This window comes from Cryptomeria japonica, unplaced genomic scaffold (genome assembly GCF_030272615.1).
Source record: "Cryptomeria japonica unplaced genomic scaffold, Sugi_1.0 HiC_scaffold_184, whole genome shotgun sequence".
NCBI lineage: Eukaryota > Viridiplantae > Streptophyta > Pinopsida > Cupressales > Cupressaceae > Cryptomeria > Cryptomeria japonica.
The window spans coordinates 112,501-124,260 of record NW_026729006.1 but is presented as its reverse complement, the minus strand read 5'-3'; the positions used below and the strand labels follow the sequence as shown (position 1 = coordinate 124,260).

The 11,760-nt window shown below is 63.1% G+C and overlaps 2 non-coding genes across 2 annotated transcripts; both read left to right on the top strand.

Annotated features, from left to right (window-relative positions):
• Nucleotides 1–1,124: 1,124 nt before the first annotated feature.
• LOC131867790 (5S ribosomal RNA) lies at nt 1,125–1,243 on the top strand. The gene has a single exon (XR_009366322.1). It is a non-coding gene; the product is annotated as a 5S ribosomal RNA (ribosomal RNA).
• Nucleotides 1,244–9,060: 7,817 nt separating this feature from the next.
• Nucleotides 9,061–9,179, top strand: LOC131867815 (5S ribosomal RNA). Its single transcript, XR_009366347.1, has one exon. It is a non-coding gene; the product is annotated as a 5S ribosomal RNA (ribosomal RNA).
• Nucleotides 9,180–11,760: the final 2,581 nt, after the last annotated feature.

The following is an 11,760-nucleotide window of genomic DNA, read 5'->3' as shown; positions in this document are numbered from 1 at the left end:
CTAGCCAGGGTAGGTCACGGGGTGGTTGTCGGGGTGGGCGTCAAGGAGCCAAGGTGGGTGGCAAGTAGCCAAGTTGCGTGCCAAGGTGGGTGTCGGGGTGGGTGCCAAGGATCCAAGGTGGGTGCCAAGGAACCAAGGTGGGTGTCTGGGTGGGTGCCGAGGTGGGAGCCAGGGTGGGTCCCAAGGTGAGTGCAAAGGTGGGTGCCAGGGTCAAGGTGAGTGCCAATGTGGGTTCCAAGGTGCCAGGGTCAGGGTGAGTGCCAATGTGGGTTCAAAGGTGCTAAGTTGGGTGCGAGGTTGGGTGCGAGGGTGGGTGGGTGCCAAGGTGTGCTAGGTGGAAGCCCGGGTGGGTCGGCATCCCATGGGTGTCGAGTTGGGTGCCTGATGGGTGCTTCTTGTCAAGTTTTAGTCGTCGGGACTCATTTCGAGCCTTAGAGGTCGTTTCTTGTCCGGTTGCCCTGTCTTCGACCTGGGAACCCAATTTTGGTCCTCGGGTCCCATTTTTTTTTGTCTCGCATCCCACTTTTGGCCTGTGGCCTTTTCGGGGTCGATTCTCGTTTTGGGCATCAGAGCATGTTTCTTCTCCTAAAACCCAATATTTGTTTATTAAGTCTCGGAACACATTTTTGTTCTCGTGGACCCATCATGGGTCTTGGAACGCATTTGTGGTCCTTGGGTCCCATTTTGCATCCCGAAACTTGTGTTTTGGTGCTTGATCCCTATTTTGGGTGCCCACCTTGCACCAAGTGCGCACCCGGGGCAAACCGAGCGCCTTGGTGCACCGGGGCAAGATCGAGCGTGCACCCGAGGCGCCCCGAACATGCACCAAGGTGCACTCGGCCCACATGTGAGCGCAGGTCGTTGCGCCCGAGGTGGTGTGTGGGCACCGCGTTGCAGACGGGACACTGCACGCACACGACGCCCCCTCCAGGTGCACGCACGTAGGCCGGGCCGGGTGCACACCCGACGCCCTAGCAAGGTGCGCGCACCCGGGCAGGGCTCACACTTGGCGAACGGGGCGCACTTCGCGAGGGAGGGTGTGCACCTCGACGGGGGTGGGTGGCCGGGGTGGATTCGCACGTGGGTCGCGGTTTGCTAAGTACACACTGCGACAAGCTCATAACGGGTGCGATCATACCAGCATTAGTGCACCGGATCCCATCAGAACTCCGCAGTTAAGCGCGCTTGGGCCGGAGTAGTACTGGGATGGGTGACCTCCCGGGAAGTCCCGGTGTTGCACCCTTTTTTAGTTTTTCGCCGGGCGTCGCAATGCTATTTGAATAAACCTTTTGCCCGTTTGCGTTCTCGTCGGGGCCGGGCCGGGCCGGGGTGCGCTGCCCGCACTACCGCGCGCGCGGGGGCGACACCGAGCGCGCACCCGAGGCACCCCGAGCACACAGGCCACGGTGCAACCCGGGCGTTGTGCGCGCACCCCGGTGCGCCCGAGGTGCTGCGCGCGCACCCAGGTGAAATCGGTGTGCACCTCGGCCAGTGCGCGCTCGGTCGAGTCGCGCACGTTGGCCAAGGTGCACGGTGATGTTTCTTACTCTAAGGTTCCGCACCAGACGCCCGGGACAGGTGAGCGAAGCTGGGCGGGGCCGGGTGCGCGGCCGGGGCAGGTGCACGCAGCTGGAGAGAGCTTTGGAGCACACTTCGGAGCGCACCAATGATGCGCTCCATTCAAAAGTTTCCTGAAAAGGCAAAAAAAGTTGAGATTATAGAATTTCCCACTTGAGAGATTGTAAAAAAAAAAAATTTAAAATGAAGGAAACGCGGGTGCCAAGGTGTGCGCAGCCCAGCCAAGGTGTGCGCACCAAGGCGCCCACCCTGGCGAAGGTGCACGCAAGGTGCGCACCCGAGGCAAACCGGACAATTAACCCAACTTTCGACTTCGCGCGCACCTTGGAGCGCACTTCGGAGCGCTCCTTGGTGCGCACCAATCTTGGGCACCTCGGAGTGCACCATGGCGCCCACCAAGGTGCGCACCCGGGGCAAACCGAGCTCCGACTTCGTGCGCACCTTGGAGCGCACGAAAGGTGCGCACCATGGCGCCCACCAAGGTGCGCAGCCCAGCCAAGGCGTGCGCATCAAGGTGCGCACCCTGGCGAAGGTGCGCACCCGGGGCAAACCGAGCTCCGACTTCGTGCGCACCTTGGAGCGCACAAAAGGTGCGCAACCCAGCCAAGGTGTGCGCACCCCGGTCAAACCGAGCTCCGAATCGTGCGCACCAGAGGTGCACGCCATCGTGCGCACCTTGGAGCACACTTCGGAGCCCTCCTTGGTGCGCGCCGATGTTGCGCACCTCGGAGCGCACCCGGGGAAAACAATGCAATTAACCCGACTTTCGACTTCGTGGGCACCTCGGAGCGCTCTCGGGTTCGCACCTCGGAGCACACCGAGGTGCGCACCTTTGATGCGCTGCCTTCACCAATTTCCAGAAAAGGCAAGAAAACATTGAGAAGGTGTGCGCACCGAGGTGCCCACCCTGGCGAAGGTGCACGCGAGGTGCGCACCCGGGGCAAACCGGGCTCCGACTTCGTGCACGCCGCACCTTGGAGCACACTTCGGAGCGCTCCTTGGTGCGCACCAGGGCGCGCAACCCAGCCGAGGTGCCCACCCCGGCGAAGGTGCACGCGAGGTGCGCACCCGGGGCAAACCGGGCTCCGACTTCGTGCACGCCATGGTGCCCACCGCGGCGAAGGTGCACGCGAGGTGCGCACCCGGGGCAAACCGGGCTCCGACTTCGTGCACGCCGCACCTTGGAGCACACTTCGGAGCGCTCCTTGGTGCGCACCATGGTGCCCACCAGGGCGCGCAACCCCGCCGAAGGTGCACGCGAGGTGCGCACCCGGGGCAAACCGGGCTCCGACTTCGTGCACGCCGCACCTTGGAGCACACTTCGGAGCGCTCCTTGGTGCGCACCATGGTGCCCACCAGGGCGCGCAACCCCGCCGAAGGTGCACGCGAGGTGCGCACCCGGGGCAAACCGGGCTCCGACTTCGTGCACGCCATGGTGCGCACCGCGGCGAAGGTGCGCACCCGGGGCAAACCGGGCTCCGACTTCGTGCACGCCGCACCTTGGAGCACACTTCGGAGCGCTCCTTGGTGCGCACCAGGGCGCGCAACCCAGCCGAGGTGCCCACCCCGGCGAAGGTGCACGCGAGGTGCGTACCCGGGGCAAACCGGGCTCCGACTTCGTGCACGCCGCACCTTGGAGCACACTTCGGAGCGCTCCTTGGTGCGCACCATGGTGCCCACCAGGCCGCGCAACCCAGCCAAGGTGTGCGCACCAAGGTGCACGCGAGGTGCGCACCCGGGGCAAACCGGGGTCCGACTTCGTGCACGCCGCACCTTGGAGCACACATCGGGGCACTCCCGGGTTCGCACCGGCGTTGCGCACCGTGGTGGGCACCTCGGAGCACACCAAGGTGGGCAGCGAGGTGCGCACCTTTGATGCGATGCCTTCACTAATTTCCATAAAAGGCAAAAAAAAAACGAGATTTTAAAATTTCTGTTTTGAAAGATAGTGAGAAAAAGGGAATGCTGGTGCCATCTTGAGCCCGCCCTGGTGCGCAGCCCAGCCAAGGTGTGCGCACCAAGGTGCCCACCCTGGCGAAGGTGCGCGCCCGGGCAATTAACCCAACTTCCAACTTCGCGCGCGCCAGGGTGGGAGCGCACCCAACAACCGGGCCTGGGAAGAGCCAATGCGAGAAACCCCACCAAACGCTCTGACAAAAAAAGAGGGGGCGCTCCAGTAACCCCGCTTCGGAGCGCACCCTGGGCAAACCCAGCCAAGGTGCCCACCCCGGCCAAGGTGCAGGCGAGGTGCGCACCCGGGGCAAACCGGGCTCCGACAACGTGCACGCCGCACCTTGGAGCACACTTCGTAGCGCTCCCGGGTGCGCACCTCAGAGCACACCAAGGTGGGCAGCGAGGTGCGCACCTTTGATGCGCTGCCTTCACTAATTTCCAGAAAAGGCAAAAAAAAAAGGAGATTTTAAAATTTCCGTTTTGAAAGATAGTGAAAAAAACGGAACGCGCGTGCCATCTTGAGCCCGCCCTGGTGCGCAGCCCAGGTAAGGTGCCCACCCTGGCAAAGGTGCGCACCCGGGCAATTAACCCTACTTCCGACTTCGTGCGCGCCAGGGTGGCAACCGGGCCTCGGAAGAGCCAATGCGAGAAACCCCACCAAACGCTCCGACAAAAAAAGAGGCGGCGCTCCAATAACCCCGCTTCGGAGCGCAGCCGGGGCAAACCCAGCCAAGGTGCCCACCCCGACGAAGGTGCACGCGAGGTGCGCACCCGGGGCAAACCGGGCTCCGACAACGTGCACGCAGCACCTTGGAGCACACTTCGAAGCACTCCCGGGTGCCCACCGGCGTTGCGCACCGTGGTGGGCAGCGAGGTGCGCACCTTTGATGCGCTGCCTTCACTAATTTCCAGAAAAAGGCAAAAAAAAATGAGATTTTAAAATTTCCGTTTTGAAAGATAGTGAAAAAAAAGGAACGCGGGTGCCATCTTGAGCCCGCCCTGGTGCGCAGCCCAGGCAAGGCATGCGCACCAAGGTGCCCACCCGAGGTGCACACCCGGGGCAAACCGGGCTCCGACTTCGTGCAGGCCGCACCTTGGAGCACACTTCGGAGCGCTCCTTGGTGCGCACCATGGTGCCCACCAGGGCGCGCAACCCAGCCAAGGTCTGCACACCAAGGTGCCCACCCCGGCGAAGGTGCACGCGAGGTGCGCACCCGGGGCAAACCGGGCTCCGACTTCGTGCACGCCATGGTGCCCACCGCGGCGAAGGTGCACGCGAGGTGCGCACCCGGGGCAAACCGGGCTCCGACTTCGTGCACGCCGCACCTTGGAGCACACTTCGGAGCGCTCCTTGGTGCGCACCATGGTGCCCACCAGGGCGCGCAACCCAGCCAAGGTGTGCGCACCAAGGTGCACGCGAGGTGCGCACCCGGGGCAAACCGGGGTCCGACTTCGTGCACGCCGCACCTTGGAGCACACATCGGAGCGCTCCCAGGTTCGCACCAGCGTTGCGCACCTTTGATGCGCTGCCTTCACTAATTTCCAGAAAAGGCAAAAAAAAACGAGATTTTAAAATTTCCGTTCTGAAAGATAGTGAAAAAAACGGAACGCGGGTGCCATCTTGAGCCCTTCCTGGTGCGCAGCCCAGGCAAGTTGTGCGCACCAAGGTGCCCACCCTGGCGGAGGTGCGCGCCCGGGGCAATCCGGGCTCCGACTTCGTGCACTGCATGGTGCCCACCAAGGCGCGCAACCCAGCCAAGGTGCCCACCGCAGCGAAGGTGCACGCGAGGTGCGCACCCGAGGTGCACACCCGGGGCAAACCGGGCTCCGACTTCGTGCACGCCGCACCTTGGAGCACACTTCAGAGCGCTCCTTGGTGCGCACCAGGGCGCGCAACCCAGCCGAGGTGCCCACCCCGGCGAAGGTGCACGCGAGGTGCGCACCCGGGGCAAACCGGGCTCCGACTTCGTGCACGCCATGGTGCCCACCGCGGCGAAGGTGCGCACCCGGGGCAAACCGGGCTCCGACTTCGTGCACGCCGCACCTTGGAGCACACTTCGGAGCGCTCCTTGGTGCGCACCATGGTGCCCACCAGGCCGCGCAACCCAGCCAAGGTGTGCGCACCAAGGTGCACGCGAGGTGCGCACCCGGGGCAAACCGGGGTCCGACTTCGTGCACGCCGCACCTTGGAGCACACATCGGGGCGCTCCCGGGTTCGCACCGGCGTTGCGCACCGTGGTGGGCACCTCGGAGCACACCAAGGTGGGCAGCGAGGTGCGCACCTTTGATGCGATGCCTTCACTAATTTCCATAAAAGGCAAAAAAAAAACGAGATTTTAAAATTTCCGTTTTGAAAGATAGTGAGAAAAAGGGAATGCTGGTGCCATCTTGAGCCCGCCCTGGTGCGCAGCCCAGCCAAGGTTTGCGCACCAAGGTGCCCACCCTGGCGAAGGTGCGCGCCCGGGCAATTAACCCAACTTCCAACTTCGCGCGCGCCAGGGTGGGAGCGCACCCAACAACCGGGCCTGGGAAGAGCCAATGCGAGAAACCCCACCAAACTCTCTGACAAAAAAAGAGGGGGCGCTCCAGTAACCCCGCTTCGGAGCGCACCCTGGGCAAACCCAGCCAAGGTGCCCACCCCGGCCAAGGTGCAGGCGAGGTGCGCACCCGGGGCAAACCGGGCTCCGACAACGTGCACGCCGCACCTTGGAGCACACTTCGTAGCGCTCCCGGGTGCGCACCTCAGAGCACACCAAGGTGGGCAGCGAGGTGCGCACCTTTGATGCGCTGCCTTCACTAATTTCCAGAAAAGGCAAAAAAAAAAGGAGATTTTAAAATTTCCGTTTTGAAAGATAGTGAAAAAAACGGAACGCGCGTGCCATCTTGAGCCCGCCCTGGTGCGCAGCCCAGGTAAGGTGCCACCCTGGCAAAGGTGCGCACCCGGGCAATTAACCCTACTTCCGACTTCGTGCGCGCCAGGGTGGCAACCGGGCCTCGGAAGAGCCAATGCGAGAAACCCCACCAAACGCTCCGACAAAAAAAGAGGCGGCGCTCCAATAACCCCGCTTCGGAGCGCAGCCGGGGCAAACCAAGCCAAGGTGCCCACCCCGACGAAGGTGCACGCGAGGTGCGCACCCGGGGCAAACCGGGCTCCGACAACGTGCACGCAGCACCTTGGAGCACACTTCGAAGCACTCCCGGGTGCCCACCGGCGTTGCGCACCGTGGTGGGCAGCGAGGTGCGCACCTTTGATGCGCTGCCTTCACTAATTTCCAGAAAAAGGCAAAAAAAAATGAGATTTTAAAATTTCCGTTTTGAAAGATAGTGAAAAAAAAGGAACGCGGGTGCCATCTTGAGCCCGCCCTGGTGCGCAGCCCAGGCAAGGCATGCGCACCAAGGTGCCCACCCGAGGTGCACACCCGGGGCAAACCGGGCTCCGACTTCGTGCAGGCCGCACCTTGGAGCACACTTCGGAGCGCTCCTTGGTGCGCACCATGGTGCCCACCAGGGCGCACCCGAGGCAAACCGGGCTCCGACTTCGTGCACGCCGCACCTTGGAGCACACATCGGAGCGCTCCCAGGTTCGCACCAGCGTTGCGCACCTTTGATGCGCTGCCTTCACTAATTTCCAGAAAAGGCAAAAAAAAACGATATTTTAAAATTTCCGTTCTGAAAGATAGTGAAAAAAACGGAACGCGGGTGCCATCTTGAGCCCTTCCTGATGCGCAGCCCAGGCAAGTTGTGCGCACCAAGGTGCCCACCCTGGCGGAGGTGCGCGCCCGGGGCAAACCGGGCTCCGACTTCGTGCACTGCATGGTGCCCACCAAGGCGCGCAACCCAGCCAAGGTGCCCACCGCAGCGAAGGTGCACGCGAGGTGCGCACCCGAGGTGCACACCCGGGGCAAACCGGGCTCCGACTTCGTGCACGCCGCACCTTGGAGCACACTTCAGAGCGCTCCTTGGTACGCACCAGGGCGCGCAACCCAGCCAAGGTGCTCACCCCGGCGAAGGTGCACGCGAGGTGCGCACCCGGGGCAAACCGGGCTCGGACTTCGTGCACGCCGCACCTTGGAGCACACATCGGAGCGCTCCCGGGTTCGCACCAGCATTGCGCACCTTTGATGCGCTGCCTTCACTAATTTCCAGAAAAGGCAAAAAAAAGAAAAAAATGAGATTTTAAAATTTCCGTTTTGAAAGATAGTAAAAAAAACGGAACGCGGGTGCCATCTTGAGCCCGCCCTGGTGTGCAGCCCAGGCAAGTTGTGCGCACCAAGGCACCCACCCTGGCCAAGGTGGGTCACGGGGTGGGTCCTAGGGTGGGTAACGGGGTGGGTACTAAGGTGCGTGCCAAGGTGGGTCATAGGGTGGGTGCCAAGGTGGGCACCAGGGTGGGTGTGCACCAACCCTAGCCAGGGTAGGTCACGGGGTGGTTGTCGGGGTGGGCGTCAAGGAGCCAAGGTGGGTGGCAAGTAGCCAAGTTGCGTGCCAAGGTGGGTGTCGGGGTGGGTGCCAAGGATCCAAGGTGGGTGCCAAGGAACCAAGGTGGGTGTCTGGGTGGGTGCCGAGGTGGGAGCCAGGGTGGGTCCCAAGGTGAGTGCAAAGGTGGGTGCCAGGGTCAAGGTGAGTGCCAATGTGGGTTCCAAGGTGCCAGGGTCAGGGTGAGTGCCAATGTGGGTTCAAAGGTGCTAAGTTGGGTGCGAGGTTGGGTGCGAGGGTGGGTGGGTGCCAAGGTGTGCTAGGTGGAAGCCCGGGTGGGTCGGCATCCCATGGGTGTCGAGTTGGGTGCCTGATGGGTGCTTCTTGTCAAGTTTTAGTCGTCGGGACTCATTTCGAGCCTTAGAGGTCGTTTCTTGTCCGGTTGCCCTGTCTTCGACCTGGGAACCCAATTTTGGTCCTCGGGTCCCATTTTTTTTTGTCTCGCATCCCACTTTTGGCCTGTGGCCTTTTCGGGGTCGATTCTCGTTTTGGGCATCAGAGCATGTTTCTTCTCCTAAAACCCAATATTTGTTTATTAAGTCTCGGAACACATTTTTGTTCTCGTGGACCCATCATGGGTCTTGGAACGCATTTGTGGTCCTTGGGTCCCATTTTGCATCCCGAAACTTGTGTTTTGGTGCTTGATCCCTATTTTGGGTGCCCACCTTGCACCAAGTGCGCACCCGGGGCAAACCGAGCGCCTTGGTGCACCGGGGCAAGATCGAGCGTGCACCCGAGGCGCCCCGAACATGCACCAAGGTGCACTCGGCCCACATGTGAGCGCAGGTCGTTGCGCCCGAGGTGGTGTGTGGGCACCGCGTTGCAGACGGGACACTGCACGCACACGACGCCCCCTCCAGGTGCACGCACGTAGGCCGGGCCGGGTGCACACCCGACGCCCTAGCAAGGTGCGCGCACCCGGGCAGGGCTCACACTTGGCGAACGGGGCGCACTTCGCGAGGGAGGGTGTGCACCTCGACGGGGGTGGGTGGCCGGGGTGGATTCGCACGTGGGTCGCGGTTTGCTAAGTACACACTGCGACAAGCTCATAACGGGTGCGATCATACCAGCGTTAGTGCACCGGATCCCATCAGAACTCCGCAGTTAAGCGCGCTTGGGCCGGAGTAGTACTGGGATGGGTGACCTCCCGGGAAGTCCCGGTGTTGCACCCTTTTTTAGTTTTTCGCCGGGCGTCGCAATGCTATTTGAATAAACCTTTTGCCCGTTTGCGTTCTCGTCGGGGCCGGGCCGGGCCGGGGTGCGCTGCCCGCACTACCGCGCGCGCGGGGGCGACACCGAGCGCGCACCCGAGGCGCCCCGAGCACACAGGCCACGGTGCAACCCGGGCGTTGTGCGCGCACCCCGGTGCGCCCGAGGTGCTGCGCGCGCACCCAGGTGAAATCGGTGTGCACCTCGGCCAGTGCGCGCTCGGTCGAGTCGCGCACGTTGGCCAAGGTGCACGGTGATGTTTCTTACTCTAAGGTTCCGCACCAGACGCCCGGGACAGGTGAGCGAAGCTGGGCGGGGCCGGGTGCGCGGCCGGGGCAGGTGCACGCAGCTGGAGAGAGCTTTGGAGCACACTTCGGAGCGCACCAATGATGCGCTCCATTCAAAAGTTTCCTGAAAAGGCAAAAAAAGTTGAGATTATAGAATTTCCCACTTGAGAGATTGTAAAAAAAAAAAATTTAAAATGAAGGAAACGCGGGTGCCAAGGTGTGCGCAGCCCAGCCCACCCTGGCGAAGGTGCACGCAAGGTGCGCACCCGAGGCAAACCGGACAATTAACCCAACTTTCGACTTCGCGCGCACCTTGGAGCGCACTTCGGAGCGCTCCTTGGTGCGCACCAATCTTGGGCACCTCGGAGTGCACCATGGCGCCCACCAAGGTGCGCACCCGGGGCAAACCGAGCTCCGACTTCGTGCGCACCTTGGAGCGCACGAAAGGTGCGCACCATGGCGCCCACCAAGGTGCGCAGCCCAGCCAAGGCGTGCGCATCAAGGTGCGCACCCTGGCGAAGGTGCGCACCCGGGGCAAACCGAGCTCCGACTTCGTGCGCACCTTGGAGCGCACAAAAGGTGCGCAACCCAGCCAAGGTGTGCGCACCCCGGTCAAACCGAGCTCCGAATCGTGCGCACCAGAGGTGCACGCCATCGTGCGCACCTTGGAGCACACTTCGGAGCCCTCCTTGGTGCGCGCCGATGTTGCGCACCTCGGAGCGCACCCGGGGAAAACAATGCAATTAACCCGACTTTCGACTTCGTGGGCACCTCGGAGCGCTCTCGGGTTCGCACCTCGGAGCACACCGAGGTGCGCACCTTTGATGCGCTGCCTTCACCAATTTCCAGAAAAGGCAAGAAAACATTGAGAAGGTGTGCGCACCGAGGTGCCCACCCTGGCGAAGGTGCACGCGAGGTGCGCACCCGGGGCAAACCGGGCTCCGACTTCGTGCATGCCGCACCTTGGAGCACACTTCGGAGCGCTCCTTGGTGCGCACCAGGGCGCGCAACCCAGCCGAGGTGCCCACCCCGGCGAAGGTGCACGCGAGGTGCGCACCCGGGGCAAACCGGGCTCCGACTTCGTGCACGCCATGGTGCCCACCGCGGCGAAGGTGCACGCGAGGTGCGCACCCGGGGCAAACCGGGCTCCGACTTCGTGCACGCCGCACCTTGGAGCACACTTCGGAGCGCTCCTTGGTGCGCACCATGGTGCCCACCAGGGCGCGCAACCCCGCCGAAGGTGCACGCGAGGTGCGCACCCGGGGCAAACCGGGCTCCGACTTCGTGCACGCCGCACCTTGGAGCACACTTCGGAGCGCTCCTTGGTGCGCACCATGGTGCCCACCAGGGCGCGCAACCCCGCCGAAGGTGCACGCGAGGTGCGCACCCGGGGCAAACCGGGCTCCGACTTCGTGCACGCCATGGTGCGCACCGCGGCGAAGGTGCGCACCCGGGGCAAACCGGGCTCCGACTTCGTGCACGCCGCACCTTGGAGCACACTTCGGAGCGCTCCTTGGTGCGCACCAGGGCGCGCAACCCAGCCGAGGTGCCCACCCCGGCGAAGGTGCACGCGAGGTGCGTACCCGGGGCAAACCGGGCTCCGACTTCGTGCACGCCGCACCTTGGAGCACACTTCGGAGCGCTCCTTGGTGCGCACCATGGTGCCCACCAGGCCGCGCAACCCAGCCAAGGTGTGCGCACCAAGGTGCACGCGAGGTGCGCACCCGGGGCAAACCGGGGTCCGACTTCGTGCACGCCGCACCTTGGAGCACACATCGGGGCGCTCCCGGGTTCGCACCGGCGTTGCGCACCGTGGTGGGCACCTCGGAGCACACCAAGGTGGGCAGCGAGGTGCGCACCTTTGATGCGATGCCTTCACTAATTTCCATAAAAGGCAAAAAAAAAACGAGATTTTAAAATTTCCGTTTTGAAAGATAGTGAGAAAAAGGGAATGCTGGTGCCATCTTGAGCCCGCCCTGGTGCGCAGCCCAGCCAAGGTGTGCGCACCAAGGTGCCCACCCTGGCGAAGGTGCGCGCCCGGGCAATTAACCCAACTTCCAACTTCGCGCGCGCCAGGGTGGGAGCGCACCCAACAACCGGGCCTGGGAAGAGCCAATGCGAGAAACCCCACCAAACGCTCTGACAAAAAAAGAGGGGGCGCTCCAGTAACCCCGCTTCGGAGCGCACCCTGGGCAAACCCAGCCAAGGTGCCCACCCCGGCCAAGGTGCAGGCGAGGTGCGCACCCGGGGCAAACCG